We start from the raw sequence: 10,418 nt of genomic DNA, 5'->3' as shown, positions 1-10,418 counted from the left end.
AAAAAAATGGGCTATATTCAAAAAGGGTACTCAGTTCCCAGTACTAAAAGAAAAATAAACAAACGAAACAAAATCAAATGCTGTACAGCTATTTTGAAAACCAGTATAAAGTTTCCTCAAGAAATTAAACAGAACCACCCTATGGTCACTTGGATATTTACCATACTTCTGAATGTACATCCAGGTGAATTTAAACAGGTATGCCAAAGGGCTCTCTACGCTCTTATATTCATCTCAGCATCATTACTCTCTAAGCTTTTATAATCTTTCTACCCATATTTCCACCTCTGAATTGTAAATTCCTCAAGCAAGAACTATAGTTCAAACACCCCTGACAGTACTAAAGATCTTCACCAGGAACTTTGCTCATGTTTTGGAATGAATGAGTATTTTTCCACTGGCCACAGTACTGATTTCTCACAGTAACAAGTAAATCTTCTCATGGCATTAATCATTGAGGATCAGACCCTGAAAAGTGAGGGGCGTGATTAGCAAAGGGGAAACTAAACTAACAAAGCCTAACCTTTCAGAAGGAAGGATGAATCAGCTTAGTATTTCACCCTGATGCAATCCTCTGTAACGTGGAGGAGTTTATTATTTCCCAGATACGAGCTCCATTCCCTAAAAGTCAAACGTTTACACAAAACAGACTCCTAGCAAACTTAGAAACACTATATATATGGCAACTTTTCTTTATTGTCTTGATAATTATGGGTTTTTTTAATTCAGATTTCTAAGGGATTTTAGGCAGGTAATATAGTTGTATATGTGTGATAGGAATATTCTTAAAGCTTCTCTGAGAGTCCTTTCAGTCAGAGGTTTGTGTGCATTTACTTCGAATATGCTTGCCTGGGCAGTTATCTCATCTGTGTTAGAGCTTATAAAATAACTGTTAGTCATTTAATAACCATTTCAAGAGCACCCACAGGGTGCATACTTCACCTTTGATTTCTGAAGGCCCTGTGTCCCATCTATTCTAACTTTGTTAAACAGTATCACATTTTTCAGAGATGTACAGCATCACAACCTTGTTATTCTAGTATTAGTGATAATCATGACAGCATGACTTAGGTTTAATGTACACAGCACTTCAGGGTGGAATTCTGATTACTGTGTAAATAAGTACTGTTATTATTTTTTTAATGACTGAAGCAGGAAATGGCTTGAGTCCAGTTTCGCAATGTGGGACAAAGAGATTTCTGTAGGAAGCCTCTCAGTACCTAAACCATTTCTAATTCAGTGGACTGAAAGGAAATAATTTTTTGTTGTTGTTGGTTTTTTTCCGGTACCAGGAATCGAACTCACTATCTCACACTTGCCAGGCAGGCGCTGTGCTGCTGAGCTAAATCCCCAGCCCCGAAAGGAAATAATTTAAAGAGAAATAAATCGGTCAAGAGAGAAAGGCTAGCTGGGTGTGGTGGCACACATTTATAATCTCAGCACTGGAGAGGCTGAGGCAGGAGGATTGCCATGAGTCAAGGTGAGCCTGGGCTGCATAGCAAGACTTTGTCTCAAAAACAGAGAGAAGAGACAGAGAGAGAGGGAGGGAGGGAGCGAGCGAGGGAGAGAGTAAGTGAAAATGTAAAGGTTTGGTGCTATTTGATTAGATATACTTATCTAATTAATAGTTACTGAATGTAAACGTTCACATGTTACATTGCTATACCGAGGTGCTTTGAATCACGTACAGTGGGAAGACAGGCCACCTCAGCTCGGTTTTCATCTTCTTTACCTCAAGTTCCCGAAAGAGCAAACTATATATACTCACTGACTTCACCCCTTCACTTCCCAGTCAGCCCCCTGTGCAGTCTGCTTTCCGGCTGATATTCCTCTTTATGTAACGTTCTTATTGCCAAGCCCAGCGACCGCTTTTCAGGACACCTCTGCTGCATTTTGACAATGTCACTTCCTGTTTCCTTCAGTTCAATATTTTTTTTTTATTTTGAAGAGTAAAAGAAGGATAACATAATAATGGGGGGGCTTACCAAATTACAGACAAAGTGGTAGGAAATTATCAATGGTTATTGTTTTACATATTGTTATCTACAAGATAGTTTCTCAGGAAAACAAACAAATAATAGTGAGTTACAAACAAAAGAGGTAAGAGATTATCAATAGTTGTTGTACTATACTTTGGTATCTTCAAAGTGGCTTCTACAGAAAATAAACAGAGCTATACATGAGTGACCTATTGAATAATCATTAACTGTTCTCAATGGTTGTTGTAGGAAACATAATAATAGACATGCATCCATTTACAAAATAGGATAGGAACAATACAAACATTACAGAGTTATGACAGATTAGTAGGAAAATATCAATGGATGCTGTAATACGTGGTGGTATCTTCAAAGTGGATTCTCAGGAAGGCAGAGATATGCAAGAAGGATCTAACAAGTAGTTACAGCCTTAAGGGTTGTCAAAAATAGCATATTACCTCCTCACCAGTGACTCCTGTCACTGAGGTGTGATGGCTGGAAGGAAGGCCAGGATTGAAAAGAAGGACTGAGAGACTTGCACCTGTGTCTAGCAACAGGCTGTTTTCTTGTTCCTCCATAGTCATGATTACCCAGGGCTCCTCCATGGAGATGACAGTCTGACCAGAGGGAGAAGGCAGAGTATGCCCTGGGCCCTCTCATTCCTGTTGGACTAACTGGTAGGATGGGTCTGAGCTCTGGGGCCTGCGCTTCAGAGGGCAGACCGATCTCCAGTGGTCTCCTTTGCATTCAGGGCATGGCCCATGGGGCCTCTTAGGGCAGTTCCTCTTAAGGTGGCCTGGCTACATTCAGTTCAATGTCTATGCACCAAACACTCCAAATTCTCCTCATGTTGTTCAGCTATTATGTAACCGCGTCCTTCATGAGCTTTGCCCAGCCCCTGTAAGAAGTGAGTATCCCCCAGGATGCTACCTTTTGCTCAGTGTACATCTATGCCCTCTTCTGGAGCAATCTGCTACAATTTCCTGATTTTAGATACATCCTCTACATTCGTGACCCCCAGTGTTATACTTCTAATTCAGGTCTCTGCCTTGAGCTTCAGAATCCAATGGTCTATTGCATGCATCCATGTGGTTTTCTCAGAAACATCTGAGTACACTGTTTCGGCATCCAGAAAGGCAGAAAAACCATCCTCAATCTCCGTTTCTCTTTCACTTCCCATGATCGGTTGATACAGCGAGTCCTGCCAGTCTGTCCCCTCCATCTCCTCCATCTCTGTGACCAAGAACTCCATTCCAACCTTTATCATCTCTCACCTGACTTCTTTCTTCATGCCTTCAACTGATCACTGAGCTTTAAAGTCCTTGATGCTTCCCATTTTTGGAAGAATTAAGGTCAAGACTCTCGGCGTGGCATTTAAGCCCCGCCCCCTCCATCATCCTCCACTTCATTTGCAGTGGTTCTCTGTCTTCAACTAGAGAGCTGCTAACAATCCCCCGTAGGTTCCACAACTCTGCTCGCTTGAAAGAAGCTTCTGATCTTGAAATATTTTCTCCCACCTTAACCTTCCGCCCTCCCTTTGGCTGGCCAGCTGCTTTAGGATTCAGCTCAGACTGTCTTCCGCGCTGTCTTCCCTACCCTTTTTGCTCTCATTGGATTTGGTTCCTCCTGTCTGATTCCATACCTTATGTCCTGTCCTCATTCTGTCCTCATTCTAATATATGTATTTATGTGTAGGTTTTCCTCACTCTGTTCCCAGGTAGTAGAGAACTTGCCTTGGTATTTTCAGGTTTTGCAGCACTTAACAGTGTGTGTGTGTGTGTGTGTGTGTGTGTGTGTGTGTGTGTGTTTCCGAAGATGACCGCTGGGTGAAATAATGGATCTACAAATAGTTTAACTAATTAACAAACCTGAAAAGATAACAGCCTGAGATGTCACGGGGCAGTGTGTTAATTATGCAAACCAGTGTCACAACCTTGAGACCATTTCGGACAGCAGTCATTTTGGATGGGAGAGAGGACACAATAAAATTAGGAATGACAGCAGCAAATTCCCGTAAAGTATGGATAAGGTCTGGCTGTGGGGTGAGACTGATGACAAAGTAGGAGTTCAACTACCTGTTGACTCGCTAGAAAAAAAAAAATTAAAGTTATCTACAGTCATTTAGAAAACATTCCAAAGTAAAGATGATACAGTCAAGAGTGGTTCCAAACTCAGAGACTTCAGAGTCTGCAGTCTGGACTCAGCACAATTCTAGGGAAAGGGGAGAGAGTTCTGAACAGGAAAAAAAAAAGTGGATTATATGAAGACATCTCCTCACACTGAATGTTCAAACTCTCCCCTTACCTCCAGATCCTCTGTAACTCTCCGAACTGCAGACCACACACGCTTGCTTCCCATCTCGTCCTGCCGATCCCCTCCTCTCCCATTCTGAGCAGAGATTGTAACACTCTCCCGGGAAGAAACACAGGAATCAAAAACTCCACAACACTGGGACCCTCCCACTCACATGCAGAATTTCACCGCTGATTTAGGGCCTCACACACTCAGCAATCAGAAAACCAAAGTTCAGGAAGAAAAGCTCCATCCTGGAGTTGACCAAATACATAGGGAAAAAAAAATAGAGAAAAAAGAAAAACAAAAAGTTATAATCAATATCCTCTAACACATAAGAAAAAGAAAAGAAAAAAATTTTTTTTCAGGAACAAGACAAAGCTCCTGGCAACTAAATGTATGATAACCAAGTAAAAACTTTAAATGGAAACATTAGAGGAAATATTGAGGAAGTCTAGATGGTGGAGGAAAAAGACAAAGAGGTAGAAATAGATGAGAACAGATGGAAAAATTAAAGAAAAAGTAATTTAAGAATAGCAAAATAGGGGCAGGGGATATAGCTCAGTGGGACAAATGCCTGCCTGGCAAGCGCAAGCTCCTGAGTTAGATTCCTGGGACAAAAAATAAAGAATAGCAAAGTACGGTTAATAAAAGTACCATGAAGAGAAAACATGAAGACAGAGAAGAAGAGGTAATTCTACGAGTAATTCAGAAGAATAACCAAGATTGAAGACGGGGTCCTTACATTGATACTGTCAATGCCCAGTTGAGTGGGTGGACAATGTCTTTAAAAGACATAAAGCTTTCAAAAAGAAAGACCAAACACTCAGTCCCCTTAGAAAGAGTGAGAATTGGAGGGCACACTAGATACCGGAAGCTGCGGAGCAATGGATCAAGACCTTCTAATTCTTGTAAAGTCTGTAGTCACCCAAATATTAATTTAGGGTAAGAGTACTATCAGGATGTTTTTCAACTGGCGAGGTTAAGTCCTTTCTCAGAAGACCACTAAAGGGATGTGATAAAACTGAAAAAGGAGTAAACCAAAAAAGAAAGGAGGCTGGGTTTCAGGAAAGAAAAAACTACAGGCTTGAAGGGAAGTTGAACAAGAGAGTTGTCACAGCGATGCGGTGAGCTCAAAGTAGAGCAAAAGATGGGCAGTGACTCTCCGAAAAACAGTATCATAAGTTTACAATGACGGTAAAACCTTGACTCGCAAGCATAATTTGTTCTGGAAATATCCTTGAAATCCAAAGCACTTGTATATCAATTGCATTTCCCCATAAGAAATGTAAAACTCAGACGATCCACAACCCCAAAATATTCACATAGAAATGAATGCCATACTGTAATGTCATACAAACTACAAAGAAAATAAACAAATTCACCTCCGCTTACCTTTGAAAACCTTCTTGGCTGGTGTGAGGGAGACGAAAGGAGGGTCATGGTGTAGGACGAGCCTCGCTGTCACTAACGGAATCACTGTTTTCTATCGGCTCAATGGGATCTTTTTGTTTTCATGCAACTTTAAGAGGGAACCTATCCTAGGACACTTTTGTCTCCTTTTGAGGATTTTGTGGAAATGTCATCGCATTGTTGTTAAACAGATTCATTGTTCGCAAAGCTACAGCCTTTTTTGGGTGGTGATTTTCTGTAAAATTTTGCACTGTTTCCCACATTTTACACATTTCCATAATTTCACTTGAAGTGAGGGACTCTTGTGCCTTTTTCTTTGCCTCTCCTCCATACCTCTTGCTGTTGAGAGATGATCAGCCACAGTCCTGCAGGGAGAGGCAGAGAGAGAGAGAGAGAAGAGAGAGAGAGAGAGAGAGAGAGAGAGAGAGAGAGAGAGAGAGAAACCATTTGTGATCATGTGACATTTGGCATCATGTACTACTTACGTTGCAAGAAACGTTGGCCCGTTCTGTGGAACACTTGGAGAACAAGTTCCTCGTAATCCAGGGTTTTACTATACATTGAAAAGTCGGGAAGAATCAATGAGTCAACAAGACACAACTAGCACTTCTTTTTTTTTTTTTGTACCGTATATCAAAACTCAGGACCTCACACTTGTCAGGTAGGCGCTGTGCCATTGAGCTACATCCCCAGCCCAGCACATTTTTAAAATGAGGCAACTTTATATTCTAAAAAGATTGAGATTTACAATAAAACAAAGGTAACTATAGTCCATTCCTTTACACACTGAGCCCCACAGTGGGGCTAATATAGGACAGTAATCCAATCAAAACGTGTACACAGTGTATGTACGCAGGATGGAAGTAGAGAAAAGGAGTTTAGAGTGATATGAAGGTGGTAAATCTTTATCTACTTGACTGGAACCCTAAAAAAGAAATATCAAGGAATAGCAGCATAAGCATATTATTTAGAACTATGGAAGTAAATAGAGAAGAAATATGTTTTTAAAATGGGGAAATGGGGCTCAGGATTAGAGTAGGGTGGGGTAGTAGATTTCTCTTTTCAACTCTAGTCTTTGTTGTATTTTAAAAACCTATCTATGTATCTACCTACCTATCTACTCCAGCCCTTTATATATTATTTTGATTAGAAGAATTTTCCAGAAAGCTAAGAATTCAAATGTCTAGTCCTTTTTCTTTAAACATTTTGTTTGGCAGTTTTTGTTGTTGTTTTGCTTGTTCGTTCTGTTTTGAGATAGGATCTTGCTAAGTAGTTCAGGCTGGCCTTCAACTCACTATGTAGTCCAGGCTGGCCTCAAACATGTGGCGATCCTCCTGCTTCAGCCTCCTGAGTGCTGGGATTACAGGCATCCTCCTGCCTCAGCCTCTGGAATGCTGGGCTTATAGGCATGGACCACCACACAAAATTTCTATTTCTACATCAACACTTATTATTTGCCCACAGGCACATCTGATTAGGTGTGTTCTGGTAGGTATTTGGAGTATAAACAATATGTGAGATAAAAAGTTCTTAAAAACTTCAGGGTATTCTGGCCATGGGGGTGCATGTATCTACATTCCCAGCTACTCCTAGCTACTTTGGCAAAAGGTGAAGTACGCTCTGAGGTATAATCAGAGTATGCTCCCAGCTACTTTGGGAGGCTGAGGTGGGAGACTTTCTGGAGTTTGAGACGAACCTGGGCAACACAGGGTGACTTTGTTTTAAAGAAAACAACAACAAACAAACCCCAAGGATCACTGCTCATATGTGAACGAATGTTGTTTCTACTTGCCTTTCTGGTACTATTTCCCAGTTTCTCTCTAGAAAAATATCTGTTCCTATTGTGTTATCTATCACTGTGTAACACATTACTGCAAAACTTAGTGGCTTAAAACAATAAACACTGATCACCTTGCAGTTGGGATGGGCCTGCAATTTAGGAGCTGCTGACTCAGTCTGATACTTTACAACCGAGATTAGGGCTGCAGTCACCGGAAGTCGTCCTCGGGCTGATGCTCTCCTCCGAAGACAGCTCACTGTCATACCTCCGGGCAGGAGGCCTCAGCTCCTGGCTGGCACTTCTTGCTATGTCGGCTTTTCCACACACTTCCTGGTGTACCCTCTTGGCATGGGAGCTGGCTTCCCCCGAGGGAGCAGGCCCAGGGCATGTAAGGAGGGCAACTGCTTTTTATAACCTAGTCTCAGTAGTTGTGTATTCATCAAGGACCCATCACTAGTCCTGGGAGAACAACTAGGATCTGCTTGTTAACATGAGAAAAATTTGTGTAGCAAATGTGTGTGCATAATCTCAAACCACCAAAGCCATCAGAGCTAATTTATAGATGAGTAGATTAGGTGACTATCTCTACATGACTTATAAAGGTCTAAATGTCTCATTACTCTTGTTATAACGTTACTTTTAATGACTATAAAATAAGATTGCCCTACCTTCCCACAATCTCTTCTCCTCTGATACTATTGTTTAGTCTTTTTTTTGGTCTCTGCTTACTGACCATACTGTTTGACACATTCATATATTTTATATACAAAATATACGCTCAAGATGGGGACGGTGGTGCATGCCTGTAATTCCAGCACTTGGGAGGCTGAGGCAGGAGGATCATTGCAAGTTTGAGGCCAGCCTGAGCTGCATAGTCAGTCCTTGTCTCAAAAAGACTAAAAAAAACCCACTCAAAGTAGAATATATATATACACATATACCATTTTCAGACATAGTGCTACAGTAGTACCAGGGATACAATCATAAACAATAGTCACAGTCCTTGCATAAGTTTCTGAGCTTAGTCTACTGGGATGAAAAGATACTAAATATTACTTAATCACGTTTATGAACACAGTTACTGGGGCTGGGGATTTAGCTCAGTGGCACAGAGGCTGCCTGGCAAGCGCAAGGTCGTGAGTTCGGTTTCTGGTACCGGAAACCCCTCCCCGCCTCCCAAAAGGGCTGGGGATATAGCTCAATGGCATAAGCGCCTGCCTGGCAAGCGCAAGGTCGTGAGTTCGATCCCCAGTTCTGCAAAAAAAAACCCAAAAAAACCTATTTAGTATGAACACAATTACTAATTAGGCTACATTTTCTAATAGAGAAGAATAAATCTCATAGGTGCATAAAAAAGAAAACAGGAGCCAGGCGTGGTGGCATATCCCTGCAATCCCAGCATTCAGGAGGCTGAGGCAGGAGGATTGTCATGAGTTTGAGGTTGGCTTGGGTACAAGGTCAGCCTGAACTCCATATGTAGCAAGACCCTGTCTCAAAAACAAACAAAAAACAGAGCTAGGGCAGCCATGGAGAATATAGAAAATTCATCGCAACTTAGAATTTTGCCATATAGGGTATGAGAAAAAGAATAAGGGCCAAAGGAGTTTAAAATATTGGTGAGAACCAAATAGTATGCTAGCGTGTGTTCACACATATTTGTTGAATTGAACCAAGCTGACCTTTTTTCCTCCAGCTCTTCTCTTCTTCCTCCAGACGTGACATACTTTAGTCCGGACAGACAAGTTTGGCCAGGGTAGTAGTAGTAACTGAGTGGGAGAAGGGACTGTCCTTGCCCAATTCCTCTTTGTTCATTGTCTACTGCAAGACCTAGTCATATTTAGAGAAATAGAATGGACTGTTCATGTAATAGCTGTAAGATTTTTTTCCTCATAAATTTGCAGACATGCTTTCTGTGACAGTTGGTCATCAATTCACAGGCATTTGTACTTCGTTTGTAAAGTACAGGAAATACGTGTGTGTTTGTTTATTTTGTGGTGCTGAGGATGGAAACCAGGGCTTCTTGCATACTGGGCAAGTGCGCTGCTACTGAGCTACATCTCTACCTCTGCAAGAACAATGTAAGGGAACACTTGGAGTGCTTAGTATGGGCTGGATGCTGGGTTAACAGGTCTAGGTATACAGTATTATCTTATTTAAAATGGTAACCTTTCGGATAGATACAATTTGCTCGTTTTACAAAGATATGGAGAGATTAAGGAGGGTCTCCAGAATCACAGCTATCTGAGACAGTTCTAGCGGACGACCTCAAAGCTCCTGCCTCAGCCAGTTCAGCATCTTTATCTGATGCCCATAGCTTGACCTCACCCCATTCGGTCCCTGGAAGTGAGCCAAGCTCCTGTCTCCTCCTGCTCTTGCTCTTCCCTCTACCCAGAGAGCCCTTCTCCAGCGTGTTGCGTGGCTGGTGCCTCCCATCTCAGACGTCTGTTCTAAATTAATTCTCTGCACCTGTCTCTAATAGCACCATGTTGTATTCCAATCATAGTATTATTATGGTCTGAAATTATTGTTCTTAATTCTCCCCATCAGGTATAAGCAGATCCCTGCCTCATTCATTGGCTGAAACTGCCTCCTTCCTCTGTACCTGCAGGAGTTATACCAAAATACCATCTGTGAGGGGCTGGGGATTTAGCTCAGCGGCACAGCGCCTGCCTGGCAAGCGCAAGGTCGTGAGTTTGATTCCCGGTACCAGAAAAAAACAAACAAACAACAAAATGCTATCTGTGTCACAGCCACACGCCATTGGACCTATTTTGAGGTATGACAACACTCCCTACTCCGCTCCTTTCTCAAATTTATTACAGAGGCTTTGGTGTTTCCAGGAAAGTAATACCTAGGCCTCTAGGTAACAGCGTTTTACTTTACCCAGATGGGCCAGCAGGGGGCGGTGTAAGAGGAGGCCTCCTTTCGTGCACTTCGGCGCTCTAGGTGAATTG

Source organism: Chinchilla lanigera, unplaced genomic scaffold (assembly GCF_000276665.1).
Source record: "Chinchilla lanigera isolate Chin_1 unplaced genomic scaffold, ChiLan1.0 scaffold00008, whole genome shotgun sequence".
Lineage (NCBI taxonomy): Eukaryota > Metazoa > Chordata > Mammalia > Rodentia > Chinchillidae > Chinchilla > Chinchilla lanigera.
The sequence above is the reverse complement of the archived record's forward strand: the minus strand, read 5'-3'. Positions refer to the sequence as shown.